Here is a 21,036-nt window from a genome sequence, read left to right on the forward strand (position 1 = left end):
TGCATATTAAACAGTTTTGAAGGATATCGGGTTTAAGATGGTCAAAACAGTCCGTGAATAAGACTCAACTTTTCTGATGAAAGCGGTTGTTTAAATTTAGTTGAGTTCTTGGCATTTTAACTTGTATTCTCCCCTAAAACTTTGAAGAAAACCTGAAAATGTAGGGGGTATGAACTCACCTTGAGTGATCTCTTAAGATGGATGATGAAAAGAAGAAGTTTCCAAGTCAAGAACACTTGGGAGACACTTGAAGATTTGAAGGTCCTAAGCATAAATATGACGATATTTGTATAAGAGATTCATGATTTGAGTGAAGGAGTGTAGAGTATTCAAATGTAGGATGGATATACTTACCAAGACTGAAGTGAAAGGCTCAAGTACAGCCTTGAAATCTCGAGTTCTAGAGATGGAAAGTGAGAGAGAGGGGTGTTTGCTTTTTGGAGAGAGAGTGTGTGTGAGTAAAGTGGAAGGAGAGATATGGGTGTTTCCAGCTTTTGATGAGGCTATGTAGCTGGAGGAAGGGTGTCAAAGGACCAATAGTACACTAGGTAGGGAGGAATAGTGACTGAGGGTTGTCCTATGAAGGTATGGGGGAGGTTGCTTGTATCATACTCTAGATAAAGTCAACACTCTACTCCAAAATCTAACTTAATAGATTTTATTCTTGGACATGGATTTCCCCCAAAAAAATGATTAAAAATGAATATTTAGGGTCTCTTATGTTAAAATACGAGTTTTTGTGAAAATTCCGCGTTAAAATCACGAAAAACGGGCTTAAAACGAAGATTGGGTCAAAAACCGGGAAGAAATTGCGAGCAGCCGAAGCCAGGAGGCGAGGTTCGGTCCCTTGTGTTGAACAGCCGAAGGTAGGCTCGGTCCGAGATGGTTCGGTTGCAAGGCTAGGACCGAAGGTGGGGTTGTCAGAAGCGAATCTTGTCAGAAGTGAAGTTGGGCGAGGAGGTTCGGTTCTTAAGCTAGCTTCAGTCCAGGAGGCTTCTTAGGGTTTCGCTTCTTAGGGTTCGGCTCTAAGAGGGTTCGGCTCCTTAAGAGGTTTCGGCTCCTTAAGAGGTTTCGGCTCCTTAAGAGGGTTCGGCTCCTTAAGACTGTTTTTCGCATAAACTTCCGTTTTCGAGCGGTTTACGACTAAATCAAGGGTCGGGATTCCCCGAGTGATCATAAAAAAGTTGAGAGAGATTTTGAGAGAGATTTCACATACTTACAGAGATTTGGGAGAGATTTCACATACTTGGAGAGATTTGGCATACTTAGAGAGATTTGGGAGAGATTTCACATACTTGGAGAGATTTGGGAGAGATTTCACATACTTAGAGAGATTTGGGAGAGATTTCACATACTTGGAGAGATTTGGCATACTTAGAGAGATTTGGGAGAGATTTCACATACTTAGAGAGATTTGGGAGATATTTCACATCCTTGGAGAGATTTGGGAGAGATTTCACATACTTGGAGAGATTTGGCATACTTAGTGAGATTTGGGAGAGATTTCACATACTTGGAGAGATTTGGGAGAGATTTCACATTCTTGGAGAGATTTCACATACTTAGAGAGATTCGGGAGAGATTTCACATACTTGGAGAGATTTGGCATACCTAGAGAGATTTGGGAGAGATTTCACATACTTGGAGAGATTTGGGAGAGATTTCACATAAGACCTTTTCGGTTGTTTAGCTTCGTTATGCAAGGTTTGTAAACCTCATTAAGCCTTGTTACGAACGTTATACGCTCCCGAGGGGATATAGAATAGTGTTTTACCAAGTGATAACTTCTTATTAAAATAGCGAGTTGTACAATAGTATCATCATGTAAACTCTAATATACAAGGTTAATTTGAGTTGACCGGTTTGACTTGTTGACTTTATTTGACTTTGACTTGACCAGAATTTGACGGTTGTCACAGTTAGGGATTCTTCAAGGTTGTAATGGTAAATTCGAGGTGGCTGGCTCGTAAGGATAGTTTTGACGGTGGAGAAGTTCCAGTGCGATGGATGGGTTGTTATGTTCACTTTGGGAAGGGCAACAGTTGTTAGCAGTCAACTTCAGAGTCGGTATGAGTATTCTCGCATGGGTTTGATCCATAGAGGATGGGGTTTCGGATGGTCGTCAACGTGTACTTGACATTGACGATTCCTCCGTGTTTCAAGTTGTGAGTTGGAGTATTTCGAGGTTGCAAGATGTGCTAGTGGAAGATCAGTGGATGAGGGAAGACGTCGTAAGGTTCTGTGATGATGTACCGAGATATCCGAGTATGATGTCCTAAGTTTTTGGATCATTCTGAGACTTGAGTTGTGAGATGGCGAGTGGTGTATCAGGTGTCTATGGTTCCGGTGGGATCCTTTTCAGCTAATTGACATCAAGCGGGATTATCTGAGAATGTGAATTGAAGCGAGAAAAAGTGTTTTTGTCGACGACGGTCGTCAGGAGTAATGATGCTTAGCCTGGGTGGGTGTGTCCACCTATCTATGTTGGGCCGCGAAGCGTGAGTTAGTGAACGCAGTGAGGTAATGAACTGAGGATGAGATTGTGGGGCGAAAAGAAAGGGTGTTGTGATACTGCAGGAAGCCGTAGTACTCACTAGTCAGAGAGAGGGTGTTGTGATACTGCGGGGATGTTGGGTTATGAGCATTCTAACACTCCTAAGTGTACATGCAACCCTAAATACCTTGGATCTATGTTTTCTCTATTATACATACAATTATGAACATCCAAGGTATTATCCTAATCTAGCATACAAAATAATAAATATAACAAGATAGAATACATACCTCTTTGATGTAGAATGTCTTCATGAAGCTTGAGTGCCTAGTGCCCCAAGTGTGACACCTCAAATGGTTCACACAACACCAAATACACTTGGAATAACTTGAGAGAAACTTGAACACTCCTTGAAATCGTCTAGCCCTCACACTCACACATTAGTGCACGATTTCTTGAGCCATGGGATTCTTTTATATGGTGGCTATTAGGGTTACACCATGTAACTCATAACTTTACCCATTCCTTATGCTCCATGGATTTTAACCTCCATGGAGTATCCATGGGTCACCCCATGGACTTAGTCCAACATAAGGAATCTTGGATCACAAGCCCACATATATAAGAATGAATGATTTACACAATCAACCCATATATTTAATTAGTCTCCTTTTGATCACTTAATTAATTCCAAATTAATTCTTGATCAATACTAATTAAATAACCTTATTAATATATTAGAACTTATAATATATTAACCAACCTTAAGTGTTATTTCTCTCATTATAGTCTATCCAAATGCATGATGCCATGCAACCCAAATGGACCATGTCGGGTCGGGTCAAGTCTTACCAATTATAGTTATGGACTTAGACATTAATCCAACAGTCTCCCACTTGGATAAGTCTAAAACTATTATTGCGTATGACTTCAGGAACCGATCAACAATCGTAGCTCTCAAAAGCTTCTGTCGAACTCTGACCTTTGTCAATGACTTGTCCATTAGATAAGGGATCATATATTCCTCCATTCTAGATATCATATGGACTGAGACATGGATTATCAATCATTCTCTCTGTCCATTTGTTGTTTCCCGATTTCCGATTCATGATGACTGACTGATTAAACAAATCAAATCAGTCCTGGCTTGGCCAAGCACTCACATGTATCATCTTTAAATCATCGAGGGGCCCACAGATATCGCTTTTATCCCAAAGGTAAAAGGAATGGATAAACTTCGACTCATATGGCTTGTTCTACTACTTGTTGAATCATACACAAAGGCACGTTTTATAACATCGAGTTACCAATGCGTTTTCGTGCAATCAATGTATAACCAACTCATAGTAACAACTCATATCTCTAGGTTTGAAGAATATAAGATATTATCGTCTCATGATCACTCGTGATAAAATCCATGAAGTGATTCAAATGAGCGCGGGTTGAATCCAATACTCAGAACTTATGAGTACTCATGAGTGTTGTAGCACCACTTTGTCCACCAACTTGGACCTCTACAAACCAACCCATGACAGTCTTGATTCATATCTACTTCCAACATATGACTGACTGTGGATGGTTTGAATAACTTAATCATTCAGGAAGAGCGACTTAGTTATTCTGGAAGTCAAAACATGCAAAGTGAAACACAAGAATAAATGAATCAAATATGGTATCAAACCCTATGAATATAAATAAACACTTTTATTTATCACCATACTGATTACTCATTATTCATTGTTTCGGTTTTATCAACTTTATACTTGAATTTAAAACAATAGTTGTCCCATGCTCCAAGCATGTACACTATGTTTTCTAAACACTAGTCATGCCATACACCAAGTATGCATATTATGTTTGTCTATAATCTTTACTTTGTAAATAAGATCAATTGAACATCACTCCAATGATCCTCTTTTCACAGTCCCAAATTCTTACTGCAAATGCAAGAATTCCAAATTCATGCCATTTACTGAAATCTGTTAGATTCTAAACTTATATGCATTGATCCTCTTAATGATTATGCACGAAGTCAGAAAGACTTGACAACAATCATTACAGAGCATTCCAAAGGAGATCAGCTCCTTGGAAACATCCTTCTTTCATTAAGTTTCCTAATCTTACACAGATTGAATAATTTCTAACTTTGAAACATTTCCATATTCCATTTTGACTATCACTTCTGAACAAGAGTTGCCTCCTTACAGATTATGTCAATATGGTCCTTCCAGAATTAACATTATACTTCCAACTGTCCTTGAGCAACCAATCTTTGGTAAACCTTAGATTGTCCTCGACAATTGCTTAATCATTTTAGTCATATCCAATTCTAGACCTTTTCCCTTCATAATGCCCCAGGCATTTGGAAAATTTTAGAAAGGATGAATATAGCACATGTAATCGATCCTATATCCGAAGCATATGGGACACGATTCATGATGTCTCACATAAAGACTAAACCAGTCTTTTGCTATAATATTTCCATTTCAATTTGCCAAGTTCTCAAAATTCAGATTATGAAAAGGGATGCCGTAATCATAATCGAATTTTAGAACGCAAATAATGGACCCATATATAGAATTTCCTTATGTTGAGCCATTCCAACATGAAATTCATATATATATATATATATATATATATATATATATATATATATATATCCTTGATTAAATACGATTAAAATCTCAATCTAAGCTTTTAGAATTGAAATGAAGTATAATTTCCTCTCCCTTAATTATAGCAAAACAACTTTTTCAACCCCTGCAACCTCACGAATTGAAACTTTTGTTTTCTATAATTAACATTGCTAACTTGCAACCTTTGTCATAATTATCATGCTCCCACTAACATGATAATTATTAGCATAACACTTATGCTCCCACTAGCTTTGACATGTACTCAGAAATCAGCTGACTTTCTTACCAAAGTTCAGATTTCTGATACTAGATTGTTTTGATAAAACTTTATCAAAATCATACACCTCTCTTAGATAGCTCACATGTGTGTCTAAACAATTTTAGAACTATGAAAAGGGATGTCGTAATCATAGTCTCAATTGTTTAGACCTTTGCCACTTCTCACAAGTCCATGTTAGTGTGCCGGTAAACCACACACGCTCAACTAACGACTTTGAGAATGCAAATATCATAATTGCTATCTAGCTAAAATCTACTTAGTGAAAGTGTTTCCTCACCATCATTTTCATGAATCGGAGAGAAACCTTATGACACTTAGATTTAATAGTGTATGTGTTCTTATCCATGTGAATTTGTCAAAACCATAATCACAAGACAAGGTTAGTGACAAATCCAAACTCATATTGATTAAACTTGTGTAATCTTAAATTCTTGCCATTTGGCAGCTCAGGTGCCTGCCATTGCTTCCAAGTAGTTGTGCAACCAATTGAGAACTCTCAGAACTCCTATGCAAAGCCAACTTGAATAGGCACAAAAATTTCAACACGATAGGTTATAAACCTCAAGTCGTGTGCTAGTGAAGGACTTTAGGTTTTATTCTTGATTAAGTCTTGAAACTTTCAAGAGCTTTAAGACTCCCACTGTCCTCTTGACATATAAGACTCCCTTGTCAAATATTCAAGAGATAGTGCGGATTCTTTATCAAGACTAACACTTCACACAATTGGCCTTAGTTGGTCTTTGTTTTATCCAAAACATCACAACTTACCAATTTCAAATGTACAAGAGTAGAAACCTTTTACTCTTACATTTGACAAGTGTTTTTAAACCTTCTTTAAGACATGTCACTCAAGTTATAATCTTGGAGTATGACTCTAAGAATTGTTTTGGAACGAAGTATGACTCATCTTCCTGATCTAACCATTTCAACAATTCATGACTCCTCTTCTTAGTCATAAGAATGCACTAAGATGACCTTTAGAGGACTAATTGTGATATGATTTCTAAATCATTAAGATGATCACAAACATGATACTAAAGTACTCTCCCATCTTTTCAGATTTGAGAAACTTTTATCTTTCTGCCTAATTTGATTCTTCCCATTCGTTCTGCCATACATTGAGACATTTCCAATGTTTCAGAATTATACTTAAACTTGTAAGTATAACCATATTTACTAAACTTTAGTAAATCAAATAGTCTTAACGAGCTTTGTGGTGGACATGACCAGTGCACAAGAATGTGTACTCGATCCCTTTAGTCCTTCACTTGACTCACACATCCATGTGAACAAGTAATTAGTCTTGATTTTCCAATGCTTGAAAGTTCTCATTCATCATACTATTCAACTTGCATGATTCCAAGTTTCGGTCCAATTGAAACTTGGGCGATGAGGAACTTTCCTGATTTGGTAAATTTAGACACTACCACAAATGAAAGAATCAAATCCATTTTCCAATATTGCTATCAATGGAATCTTATAAGCAACAACTTTTCACAAATGCCATTGTAAGGATACTTAAAATAAATAAAATCAAAACCTTTTTCTTTTATTTTAAAACTTTGTGGAAAAACTTATCCTTACAATCCATATGAAAACCTTGTTGTTATCTATTCCTAAGCAATATAAATATCATAACTCTTAAGTAATAGCCCAAAATTCTGATCACCGAACCATGCGATTGAAATCCATCTTCGCGATCAGAATCAGCATGTACTTAATAGAGTTAGACAATGGACTTTACCTGAAGTAGAGCCAAACTTATTGACTTTAACATCCTTAGGTAAATTTGGCAGCTTCGTAACCAATGCCCCTTCCTTTGGCAATAGTTACCTATGGACCCTTGATAATGGGACTATCTCAGACTTCGCCTCTCTCTTTACCATTGGGTCAACCGAGTTGACTATGGCCGATCCCTTTCCATTGGGAAGAGAGAGCTTTACTGGATATCCAATGTTATCATTGTCAATGTCCATAGCGTTTTAGGAAGTTGATCTTAGCAAATAGATAAGATCATTAAGGGTCTTGTCTTAGTCTGTTTCATAGGATTCCCAAAAGAACTCACTATGTGACTTAGAAAGTAGTTGAGCCACCAACTTTCTCAAGACTTTGACACCCAACTCTCCCGGCTTGTCAATATGTGACTACATCTCCAAGATGTGATCACACCTAGACCTTGCCTTGCCAATAGGGCTTGAGTGACCTTAAACTTTTTAGGAACTTGTGGGTTAGGGAGAATAATTGGAGGAGGTGAAAGAAGTATGATATCCATGGGACATCATCTTCATTTAGGAAAGCTTGTTTCAAGAGATTTGGGAAGATCATAAATGTCTAGACCAGACATCTTTTTGGGAGATATTCAAGATAGTTGATTTAAAGTCCTTAATATGACACCCAATATGAAATATTAAGGCTAGGACCCAACAAACTATTTTATAACTTAGAAGAGGGATGCCGTAATCCAAGCTATAAAATATTTGAAGGTAGGTGAAGACGATTCACCAATTTCCACCATGAAAAACGAAATAATTTATTAGGTTTTAATTGGATTTGAAAGTCCTAGATCTTTGAGATTCATTGAACTGTTCAAAGGCATGTTTCAATTTCGAGTGTGCCCTTCAGGTTTTGTGACTGGGATGCCGAGGATCACAAAACAAGGTGTGAATAACCACACACGCTCCACCGATACTATGATAAATATTAAGTTACCCTTTGCCTACCTTGTTAAGTCCAGGTTAGTGTGCCGGTTAACCACACACGCTCCACTAACGACTTAAGCAAAGTGCAAAGTGTAATTTCATGGGTTAGCACCAAATTCACATTTTCCTAAGTAACTAAGATTGGGTATTAATAAGAGTTTAGTTACTTAGTATTTATCATTAATACTTTTAATGAAAGGAGAATTATAGTCCTTGTCCTACCCGTTCGGCTAACGACCCTCCACCAGTCAAGGAAGCGGTGGGTGAGAGTGGACACCCATTAAACTGCCATTTTATAGGCAGTAACCTTATACCCCCTTATAGACCGGCTTCGTGAATGAGGCCTACTAACGGTAAGACTGACTTTACTCTTATACATATATATAAATATTATTAACTTATAATATTATAAAGTATAAGGGTTGAATTTTAACTTTTAAAATTCTAAGGGCTAACTTGGAATTAAAGTATTCATAAGTGAAAACTTTTCAAATTCCAAAACTTGAGGGCAAGTTTTGAAACTATTCAAAACTAATTAATTCCATAACTTATGAGTTTAAAGTAGTTTTAATTAAAAAAAAACTCTTCAAGTTCCATAACTTGAGGACAAGTTATGGAAGACTTTAAACTAATTAATAAAAAAATAACTTTTTTTTATTGTAACTTATGGAACTAATTAAGGTTACACTTTTTTTTTTAATTTAATGAGGAGACTCTTGAACCTCCATAACTTGAGGACAAGTTATGGAGTCATAAAACCATTTAATTAAAACTAGACTCTTCATTTTGTAACCTTTGCCAACTTTTATGAGTTTTATGATTCTTAAATGTGACTTTTCATATAACTTGAGGACAAGTTACAAAAACACACTTTGGAATCAACTCTTAGATTAAAATGGATTGAAAACAACTATTTCACACAACTTTTCTATTAATCTAAGAACCTCATAAGAACAAGATAATTCAAATCATCAATCTTCAAGAAATTAGCATGAACATACAAACTAATACAAATCTTGAAATTATGACAATTATCTTAGAAATTAGATTAGCATGAACATTACCACATCAAAAATAAGTTTATAAGTCCAAAAACATCTTAGGGTAATGTTCCTAGTCCAATTCCAGCCAAAACAATCGAATATATGCATCCAACTCGATTTTTCAGCTACTTTTGCAAGTATAACAAGAAAACAAGCCTAGGCTCTGATACCACTGTTGGGTTATGAGCATTATAACACTCCTAAGTGTACATGCAACCCTAAATACCTTGGATCTATGTTTTCTCTATTATACATACAATTATGAACATCCAAGGTATTATCCTAATCTAGCATACAAAATAATAAATATAACAAGATAGAATACATACCTCTTTGATGTAGAATGTCTTCATGAAGCTTGAGTGCCTAGTGCCCCAAGTGTGACACCTCAAATGGTTCACACAACACCAAATACACTTGGAATAACTTGAGAGAAACTTGAACACTCCTTGAAATCGTCTAGCCCTCACACTCACACATTAGTGCACGATTTCTTGAGCCATGGGATTCTTTTATATGGTGGCTATTAGGGTTACACCATGTAACTCATAACTTTACCCATTCCTTATGCTCCATGGATTTTAACCTCCATGGAGTATCCATGGGTCACCCCATGGACTTAGTGCAACATAAGGAATCTTGGATCACAAGCCCACATATATAAGAATGAATGATTTACACAATCAACCCATATATTTAATTAGTATCCTTTTGATCACTTAATTAATTCCAAATTAATTCTTGATCAATACTAATTAAATAACCTTATTAATATATTAGAACTTATAATATATTAACCAACCTTAAGTGTTATTTCTCTCATTATAGTCTATCCAAATGCATGATGCCATGCAACCCAAATGGACCATGCCAGGTCGGGTCAAGTCTTACCAATTATAGTTATGGACTTAGACATTAATCCAACAGGGGAGCCGTAGTACTCAGTAGTCAGTGAGAGGGTGTTGTGATACTGCAGGGAGTCGTAGTACTCACTAGTCAGAGAGAGGGTGTTGTGATACTGCGGGAAGTCATATTATTCGCTAGTCAGAGCATGACGCAGAAGAGTTTTTTTTGGCTTGGGTAGCCTTAATCTTTGAGTAGGCGAATGAGATTCCAGATTCAAGGAAGGGTTTTATTTTTCGGGGTATTGTGTGTCTTATGATGTCTTAGACCTGAGTGGGTCAGTTCGGTTGTATGGGAAAAACCGCAAGACACATGGAACTAAGGAGTAGTAGACGAAAGAGGTCGAGGGTGAGACGACTTCCGTATTCGCTTGAGGTAAAGCGAAATTCGTGACTTGTGTGTCACACTGGGCCGAGATAGTTGTTGTGAGAAGGAAGTCAGTGAGACGTTTTGGGACATGCAATGGGTAACCTTTGGAGGTTCAATTGCTGGGTCGGGAGATGACCTGGTGCTCAGTCTTGAAAGGGATATTGAGAAGGGAGCTGAGGTTTATGTTTGTTAGATGTCGGAGGATGCTTCTGAACAAGCATGATCATTTTCCGTGCCTGAGGTCAGGGTGTTGAGGGTTCGTTGTTCAGATGGGTTTTGATTGCAGTACAGTGGATGGGTCCCTGGTGTGATGTGATCCTTTCATTCCTTAGTATATGATCTGGATTGTTTATCATGTCTGGGATGAGTGATCGGTAGCCAGCTTTGGGAATGGACTTGTTTTATCGGTCCCAACTAGAGAATCAGAGGGGCAGTGAGTTATCGGGGTTTGTTATTCGAGGAGCGAATAATGTGGCGATATCTTGAGAAGGCGGTCTGGCTGTGTGGCATGCCACTAGAGTTTCCAGATTCTGAAGAGTCAGAAGGGGTAGCTTAGTAGCGGATGGGTCTGTCCTTTTGCCAGGGGGAGTTCCTGTATGGATTCAGGTGTCCAGAGAGGAAGACATCTGTGTGGTATGAGATCCTTTCGATGGTGTTGTTCGGTTATTGGATTAGATCTATATGTTGTTGAGGAGCGATTTCGAGGGCGAAATCTAATTCAAGTGGGGGCCAATTGTAACATCCGGATTTTCAGCGATATTATTGTGTATGTTAATCTTGAGATTGAAGGAGAGACTCGACGAGTTGAGGGTCCAACTCGCCGAGTCGAGTCGAGTTGCTCGCGTGGATTTAATGAATGGACTCGACGAGTCAGAGGAGGGACTCGCCGAGTAGGGGCTGGGCAGAGAAACCCTAATTTCCCGGGTTTGGGACCTATTTAAAGGCACTTATAGCCTCATTTACGGCTACCTTCCCCTAAGAGAAAACCCTAATTGCTATTGGAGCTAGAGAGTGAGAGAGAAGCTCATATTGTGGTTCTTGTGCATCATTTGAGGACGAGGAGGAGGTTATCAAGCAAGGAGTTGGAGGTGAGGCTGTTGGATCCAATGATTTCCTGTCCAGAGCTCCTGAGAAAGGTAAGAAGTCTTTACCTTTCTTCTTAATTTGGATAGATCTCATATCTATGGAGTTTTAGGGCTTTTTGGCATCTTTTGTTTGGGTTTTTGAGTAGCACGAGTTATCAAGAAGTCTAGACCTCAGATATGGACCTTGTGAGGTCCTTAGAGTCTAGGTGTCCCAGCTTTATTCATCCTCATGAGGGTTTTTGGGCTTAATCATTCATGAAGGGCATGTATTAGCATTTTGGAGCAATAACATCATGCATGAACGTAAAGATTGAAGCTTTACGTGACTATTGAGCCTTGAGAGGACATATCTAGTGTTTGGAGTGATAGATCTGTTTTAAATCGTCTGAATGAGTTGTGGGTCTGAATGAACTTTCCGAGTCAATGACCCGACTCGACGAGTTGATTAGGGTTTGTCTCGTAGAGCTGTATCATGCGATCACTCGGCGAGTTAGGAGTCAACACGACGAGCTGAGCTGGACCTTCGCGAGACTTCAGAGGAAAACTATTGGACTCGACGAGTCACATGGGTGCACTCGCCGAGTCAGTTCAAAATCAGACTGTTGACTTCTTTTGACTTTAGGGTTTGGTCAACATGAGTAATGGAGACCATGGAGGGGTAAAATGGTCTTTTACCCACTTCAAGAGTTAGAAAGAGAAAGAATAACCTTTGGTTTATTTAGAATCGAGAATCGAGTAATTATTGAGATAACTACCCTATGTGTTAGGCGGTGGCTAGTTCGAGATTCGAGTGCGAGGATGCTAGCTTGCTGTCAAGGTGAGTCTTCTCACTATACTTTACCTAGAGTGGTAACTATGTGTGACCAGAGGGTCGTATGTGCCTGCTTGAGTTATGCATTTTCTATGTGATATATGTGTTGTATGTTATATTATGTGATACATAGACCGGACCGGAGGGTCAAACGTATTATGAGACCGGAGGGTTCTCAACCAGACCGGACCGGAGGGTCCAACGAGCCGTGGGACAGGAGGGTCCCACTGAGACACATTGACCGGAGGGTCTTGCAGAGCTACAGCCTCGAGTGGCTAGTTATTGTGCGTGGTATTTTGGGGAACTCACTAAGCTTCGTGCTTACCGTGTTATGTGTTATGTGTTTCAGGTTTTTCTCAGGATCACGAGAAGGCACCGACTTGATTGTACACACCAGTGAAAGAGTTACGTTCTGAGGATCCTGGATTTGAATTAAACAATTACGGAGTTGTGATTTGTTAATTAAATAAATGAAATTTTCGTGAAACGTGTTATGAGAATTATGCAATTTTTAAATGAAAATTTTGTTTGAGAATTTACGGTGTTACAACTTTGAAGTTTTCTGGGTTTTCAGGAATACCAATCGCCTTCAAGAAGGTGGATTTGTGAACCGGCACGATACGATCGCCAGTGATTTTTGTTTCAAGAACATCCTTCTCAATCTTGATTCTTTCAAAGGCAGTGTGGAGAAGACGAAGGGGAATCGGCGGATCAGGAATCTTTGTGAGTGGAACAGCTATGGGATGATTGGCAATGAAATCTATCATAACCCGGATGGACTCGTCGTATTCCATGGGGTTTAGAGAAAAGAGTTGAGTCGTGTCCCTGAGGAACGGTTCAGTCGACAGTGATGATGACGACCCTTTGGAAGACTTCTTTTTGGGAGCCGATTTGGTAACTGCAGGAGCAGGTTGAGAAACTTTGGGAGGAGATTGAGAGGAAGGTATTGTTACAGGTTTCAAAGCTTGAAGAACACTTGTGTAGAGAAAGAAAGGTGGGTTTAAGCTTTTTGTGCACGTAGAGGGTAAAAGGGGTTCAAAGTGGATTTTTATAGGTTAAGGAAATGGGTCAGGTCAGAAGTGTAATGATGAAAACCGAATAATAATACGGGCCGCATTTAATGTGTTGCCAAAAATGGGTTGAGTTGACCTGCAACGGCTAAGGCGAATGTGGCGTGATGTTTAGAATAGAACCGTCACTTTTTTGATGTGATGTTTAATTGTATGGAGACGTGTGCAAAAAGTGGTGCAGTTTTCTAAGATTAAGGATAATCATCATTGAAAAAAGTAAATGTTTGGATTATTAAGATAAAAAACGTTTCAATGAAGATGATGAAAAACTTTTGAGTTTCTGAACGAGTTTATCTCGGAGTAGAGAGACTCCGAGATGATTTTGAAAATGGTCTCAGATTATGGAAGACTCCGAGATGAATTTATGAAATGGTCTCGGAACATGAAAAAGGTTCGAAATGAGTTTTATGAACTGATCTTGGAGCACTAAGGGTCCGAGATGAGTAGACATAAGATACTTCCAAGGTTAGAATGAAAAGTTCTTGTATATAATATCGAGTACGAGATTGCACAGACTCGGACTAGATATTAGAGGTAAAAGAGAGGAAGATCTCAGTGGACTTATGTCAAATAGATTTTGAGTCTCCGAGACAAGAAGGATCTGATCTCGGACAGAGAATGAGATGAAAGTTCAATACAATTCCGGACTTGAATTCCAAGATGATCTTCTTGTGATACTTATGAAGTAAGTTTCAAGGTGAGATTAATACCAATGTGACCATATTGGTCATGAACTTTGTATGATGAAGTGAGTTGTACAACTTAGAACTAAAAGAGATGGATAGACAAAAAGACACGTAAAATGACCCTATTTATTCTGATATGTAACAGTTCTGAGATGGAATAAAATTTGACTCGGGAACTTTTTACTTTCTGATGTTGCCATCAGAGAGTGCAAGCCTCTTGGAAGAACTGAGGATCAAGCATCATCATACCCATTTTGTTCAGAAAACCATTGAATTTGGTTTCGTCTAATGCCTTGGTAAAGACATCAACAATCTCATCGTCATATAGAACAAAAATAAGTTCAATGTTACCATTTAAAACATGATCTTTAATGAAATGGTACCGTATATCGATGTGCTTCGTCATAGAGTATTGAATTGGATTATGTGAAATGGCAGTGGCACTTTGCGAATCACAATAGATTGGGATTTTTTGAAACCGGTAACCATAGTCTAAGAGCTATGATTTCATCCAAAGAACTTGAGATGTGCAGCTAGCAGCAGCAATGTATTCCGCTTCAGCTGTTGAGAGTGCAATGCAGTTCTGTTTGTTCGATGACCAGAAAACCAAACGACCACCCAAAAATTGACAGCCACCAGATGTGATTTTTTTGTCCAATTGAAGACCGCCATAGTTCGAATCGGAATATGCTTGAAGGAGGAAACTTTCATTTGATGGGTACCATATTCCGAGACTCTTTGTACCTTTGAGGTATCGGAATATTTGCTTAACAGCCAAAAGATGAGACATTTTTGGATTCACTTGAAATCTGGCACACAAACATGTTGAAAACATGATGTCCGGACGACTTGCTGTAAGGTAGAGTAGTGATCCAATCATTCATTTGTACTTCTTTTCTTCAACAGCAACACCTGAAGGGTCCGAAAAGATTTTGTGTCTGAAACCCATAGGTACCTTGGCAGGGCACAGGTGTCCATTGAGTATTTTACTTGAGAAGTTCCAAGATGTACTTTTCTTGGTGAATGAAGATTCCTCTGTTGGTTTTCTTGATTTGGAGACCGAGGAAAAAGCTCAATTCACGATTCATACTCATTTGGAATCGATCGATCATAAGTTTGGCAAAGTCAGTAACCATCGATGAATCCGTAGATCCAAAAATTATATCGTCAACGTAGATTTGGACAAGCATGAGATGTTTTCCATTTGATCTTCGGAATAGGGTAGGATCGAGATACCTCTTTGAAAACCAGAACACTTAAGGAAGTCAGTGAGAGTCTCGTATTAGGCGCGAGGAGCTTACTTGAGGCTATAAACAGCTTTTCGGAGTTTGTAACAGTAGTTCGGATATGAGAGATTGACAAAACCGGGAGGCTGTTGGAGATACACTTCAGTATCAAGTTCACCATTTAAAAAGGCACTTTTGATGTCCATCTGGTAAACCTTAAAGCCATTGTGAGCAGCATAAGCAAGGAAGATTTTAATGGCTTCAAGACGGATAACAGGAGCAAAGGTCTCATCGTAGTCAAGCCCTACGATCTGTGTGAATCCTTTAGCCACTAACCTTGCATTATTCCGAATGATAACTCCTGCATCGTCTAATTTGTTCCGAAACACCCATCTAGTACCAACAATGGGATGATTCTGAGGAGGAGGGACGAGAGTTCATACTTCATTTCTATCGAATTCTGTCAATTCTTCATGCATGGCTGTAATCCAATCAGCATGTTCTAATGCTTCTGTGATAGTTATTAGACTTATCCAAGTGGGAGACTATTGGATTAGGTGTCTAAGCCCATAACTATAATTGGTATGTACTTGACCCGATACAAGCATGGTCCATTTGGGTTGTAACACTCTAGAACAATTTGATAGGATGGATATTTGAGAAAGAGGTTAATGTGCTTTATTAATATATTATAAGTATAATATATTAATTGAAAAATCATATTATTTAATTAGTATTGATCAAGAATTAATTTGGAATTAGTTTAGTGATCAAAAGAGACTAATTAAATTAACGGGGACTGATTGTGTAAATCAGTGATATAGTTTGGGATAATGATCCATATTGATTAGTAATGGACTAAGTTCATGTAAGACTCCATGAAGAGTTAGTCCAAAGGTCTTATCATATGGATTATTGGATTAAGGCCCAAGGAAGTGGATTAGGGTTTAACTCTTGGATTCTACACTATATAAATGTAACCCCTAAGCCAAAAATCATGTACTAGTGATTCCAAGAAGCTCTAGACGATTTTTTGTGTCTCCAAACCTCTCTCTCAAGTTCCTCCTCTTTTTCTTGGTTTGTTATAAGACATTTGAGGCATCACACTTGAGGTGCTAGGATCTTTAAAGGCCAACTCCCACAAGCTACAATTAAGAGGTATTCTTCTAACTTGCTTTTATGTTTTAATTACCAACATTGTATGCTAGTTGTAGTTTTCAAGCTTTGGAAATTTTATTGTATGTATAACTAGAGAAAACTTAGATCCAAAAGCTATTAGGTTTGTATGTGCACCATAGGAGTGTTATAGTACATAAAACCCAACAGTGGTATCAGAGCCATGGGTAGTTTTCTGTTATATTTTGTGACAACCGTCACTTTCTGGTCAAGTTAAAGTCAAGAAAGTCAACAAGTCAATCTGGTCAACTCAACTAGTGCTAATATGTTAGGGATTACCTTATGTTTACTAATGTGTAATTCTAAATTTTAATGCAAAGTAACACTTGAAAGTTTCAAATGTTCAAAATCCTAAACCCTAATCAGTTTGAGGGAAGTAACAACTCTATAAAATACTATTACGTACCCTTCGGGGGCGTATAACACTCAAAATGGGTTGTAACTAAGCCTACGACCTTTGTTCTGCGAAGAAAAACATTAATAAAGGCCCCCGACAAAATCTCTCCAAGTATGAGAAATCTCTCCCAAATTTTTCTAAGTATGAGAAATCTCTCCAAGTATGTGAAATCTCTCCCAAATCTCTCCAAGTATGAGAAATCTCTCCAAATATGAGAAATCTCTCCCAAATCTCTCTAAGTATGAGAAATCTCTCCAAGTATGTGAAATTTCTCCCAAATCTCTCTAAGTATGAGAAATCTCTCCAAGTATGATAAATCTCTCCCAAATCTCTCCAAGTATGTGAAATCTCTCCCAAATCTCTCTATGTACCTTCCTCAGTCGAAAACAGCCCAAAAGGACGCTCTTGGTCCGGAACCCTCTTGGTCCGGAACCCCTCCTGCTTCGGATCCGAGAAGAAAGCTTCGGACCTCGCCCAACGCCTCCGGAGTTCCCTGTTTACCCGCTTCGGACCCTCGCAGCCTAAGCCTCTCCTCCGGAATTTTGGTATTAGCTCCGGAATGCTTAAAGGAGCTCCGGAAATTTTACTATGACTCCGGATTTCACCCCCTTCACTCCGTATTTTTACCAATTTCGGACCTTTTAATGATTTTAAGTGATTTTTGCTCCGGAAAATTTCTCAGACTTTTATTTTTCAAATTTCAAACACTCCAAACTTATATTTTTATATATAAGACCCTATATTATCATATTTTAAACCACATTTTGAGAAAGGATCATAAACCAAGGACAATATCTATTGCGTGAGATATTGTGTTAGAGTGTTGATTTCCCATAGAGTGTGACACAAGCTATCCCCCATACCCACTTAGGACAACCCCAGTCACTATTCACCCCTACCTAGTCAACTATTTGTCCTCTTACATCTCTCCTCCAGCTGGTAACTTGATCAAAAGTTGGAAACTCCCATCTCTCCTTCCACTTTACTCACACTCTCACCAAGAAACAAACACTTCTCTCTCATCTCCCTCTCTAAGAACTCGAGACTCCAAGGCTGCCTTTGAACTTCTCACCCTCATTCAGTAAGTATTCTCATCCTACATTGAACATTCTTCACTCCTTCACTCAACTTATGAAGCTCTCATAACCAATGTCACCATAATTGTTCTTAGATCTTCAACTCTCCAAGCTTCTATCAAGTGTTCTTGACTTAGAAACCCTTTCTCTTCAGCATACATCTAAGGAAATCACTCAAGGTGAGTTCATACCCCTACATTTTTATGTTTTCTTCAAGTTTTAGGGGGAGAATACAAGCTAACACACCTTAATATAACTCAAACTCATACTTCAGCTTTTCTCAGAAAAGTTGAGTCCTATTCACGGACTGTTTTGACCAACTTAAACTTAATATATTTCAAAACTGTTTCATATGCAAGTATTTCAGGTTTATACCTTTCTAATGACTACTTTCACACCTCCATACGATTTTTCTACAATTTATGGTGAATTTTATAAAACTTCCTATCATTTCCGAAACGAATTCGGACCAGTCTGTGAATATGAGCATTTTCACATAAGTTAGACACTTCTAAAAATCATACTAAAAATTATGGATAAACTAGACACATTTTTTAAACTCTCAAAATTTACGGATTCAGTTTTCGACTTCGTATTATTTTTATATGATTTTTCTAAAGCAGTACAGAAAGGTTAAAAACTAGTTCACAACTTACAATCTTCATAACACTTTGTAACATGTTGAGCAAAGTGTTTGTCTTTGATGACTTTATAATTTACACTTGTTTTCTGTTAAGTTATGGTTAAATAACAGAAATTTACTTCCTAAATTGTAAGAGTCCTTTCACATTACAAACATACAAGAAAAAACATAAGAAGCATAGTTATGCATTCTAAGCATGCTACACGTAAACTCGTTAACGTAAGTTGTGACACAATTCTCCAAATGTACTCTTAGAGTACGGGTTAAAATTCCTGCAAGTTATAACCAGAGTCTCTCGTAGGGAGAGCGTGATAATTGTGTATAGATCTATATTGGGATTGACAACCCACATCTTGCTGCTAGCTACAGCGGGACCTGCAGGTCTACGGGTGACAAAAGTCATAACAAATTTTAACGTCTGAAAAACGTTGTAACAGGTCATCCGGTTGTAGTATGGTTATAGGGACTCACATAGGGAGTTAACATCACTTAAAGTTTACGGGAGATACTACTTTAAAAAGGAAAACAGAAAGGAGTTTTTATCTATTTAAAATTGTATTCTTTGTTTAAATTTTGAACACACACTCATGCATTCGGTCTTGGGACTTAAGACTACATAATATTTGATAAGGAAAATATTGGATTTTTCTTGTGTACACATTCCATTTTACAAATAAAGGTTTTTCCAAGACTTCACCCAAAAGTTTATGAACTCACCAACTTAATTGTTGACACTCTTTCAAAACTACTTGTATTCTCAGGAAACCCGTGAAACAGGTAATCAACTGCTTTTGAGGATGGGACGCCAGACGTCAAATTAAACATTTTTGTCATCATAATGTAATTAATTTTGAAACATGTAAACTCATACTATGGTGTAACTTTTTCAATTATATTTATGATGGTTGTATTTACTATGCGTACTATTATACTCGTTGTGATACTATACATGAAGTCCTCCACCCCTGAACGTTTCCGCCATCCTTGGTTTGGGGGTGTGAAATATTCATGCATAGCTAATTGTTCAAAGTTGAAGCAAAATGAAAAAACTGTTTTCGTTAGCATGAACTCGACGATTCCACTATTAGACTCGACGAGTTGGATGATTTTGGTCATGAACTCGACGAGTCCATAGCCTGGCTCGACGAGTTGGATCATCATATGGCAGTTTTTCAGGTTTTTTTTGGCCTGAAATGGATTAGGATCGTTACCTCAAATTTTTTTGTTTCATAAAATTTGATTTTACTAATATGGTAATGACTATCCCCATCCAATAACATGATGATTGTCAAATTTTAAGATAATTACTTGATTTTATGAAAAACTAATTATTTGTAAAATTTGAATCATTCTGATATATGAACTTGAATTAGGTCAAATTAGTTAAAGATAAAATTATTTTATTGTTTTATTAATTTAAAAGATTGATATAAAGAGTTCATGAAAACTCCATAAGTTATGGATATGAAAAGTCTCATTCATAAAACAAATTAACTCCTTAAATTATGAATTCCAAGAGTCTTGAAAGGTTACAAATCTAGCCATCAAGTTTTGGAGTCCAAAGGTCTTGAAGAGTTTCATAACTTGTCCTCAAGTTATGGAACTTGGAAAGTCTCATTTACGTGACATAAAATTATAAGTTATAAAACTAAGGGTTTTTTAAAAAGGTTTCAAAACTTGCCCTCAAGTTTTGGAATTTAAAATTTGATTAAAAAGATTTTAATTGTGAACTATTAAATGATAAACCTTTTGGCTTCATAACTTAAGTTTAGAATTAAAAGTTTTTAATTATGGTTTTGTTGATAATTAATTAAAATATTAATTAAAAGAGTATTAATAAATCCATAATTATATGGTTTGAGTTTAATTAAATTAAAAGTCTAGTTTAATTAATAGATTAAACCACCTAGTATTTTAAATGTTTAAAATACACCCTTATAATATATAAAATTAAAAGTCTAATATATTATATATGTATAAGTTAAAAGTCAGCCTTACCATTAGTAGACCTCATTCACGAAGTTGGTCTATAAGGGGTGTTTAAGGAAACGGCCTATAAAATGACCGTCATTGGGTATACACTCTTACCCACCGTACTCTTGACCAGTGGAGGGTCGTTAGCCAAACGGGTTTGACAGGACATTTAAATCCTCATTAAAAGTATAATAAAATATAAAGTAACTAAAATTTTTATAAATTCCCAATCTTAGTTACTTTAGGAAAAATGTGAATTTGATGCTAACTCATGAAATTGCACTTTGCACCTTGCTAATTCGTTAGTGGAGCGTGTGTGGTTAATCGGCACACTAATTTGGAACTAACATGGGTGGCAAAGGGTAGCGTGATGTTAATCATGGATCAATGGAGCGTGTGTGGTTAACTGACACATTGATTAGGTGATTTGTAACATTGAGAGTACTAAGCATATTTGCATGGTTATTC

This window comes from Lactuca virosa, chromosome 7 (genome assembly GCF_052849685.1).
Source record: "Lactuca virosa cultivar CGN04683 chromosome 7, Lactuca_virosa_CGN04683_v6, whole genome shotgun sequence".
NCBI lineage: Eukaryota > Viridiplantae > Streptophyta > Magnoliopsida > Asterales > Asteraceae > Lactuca > Lactuca virosa.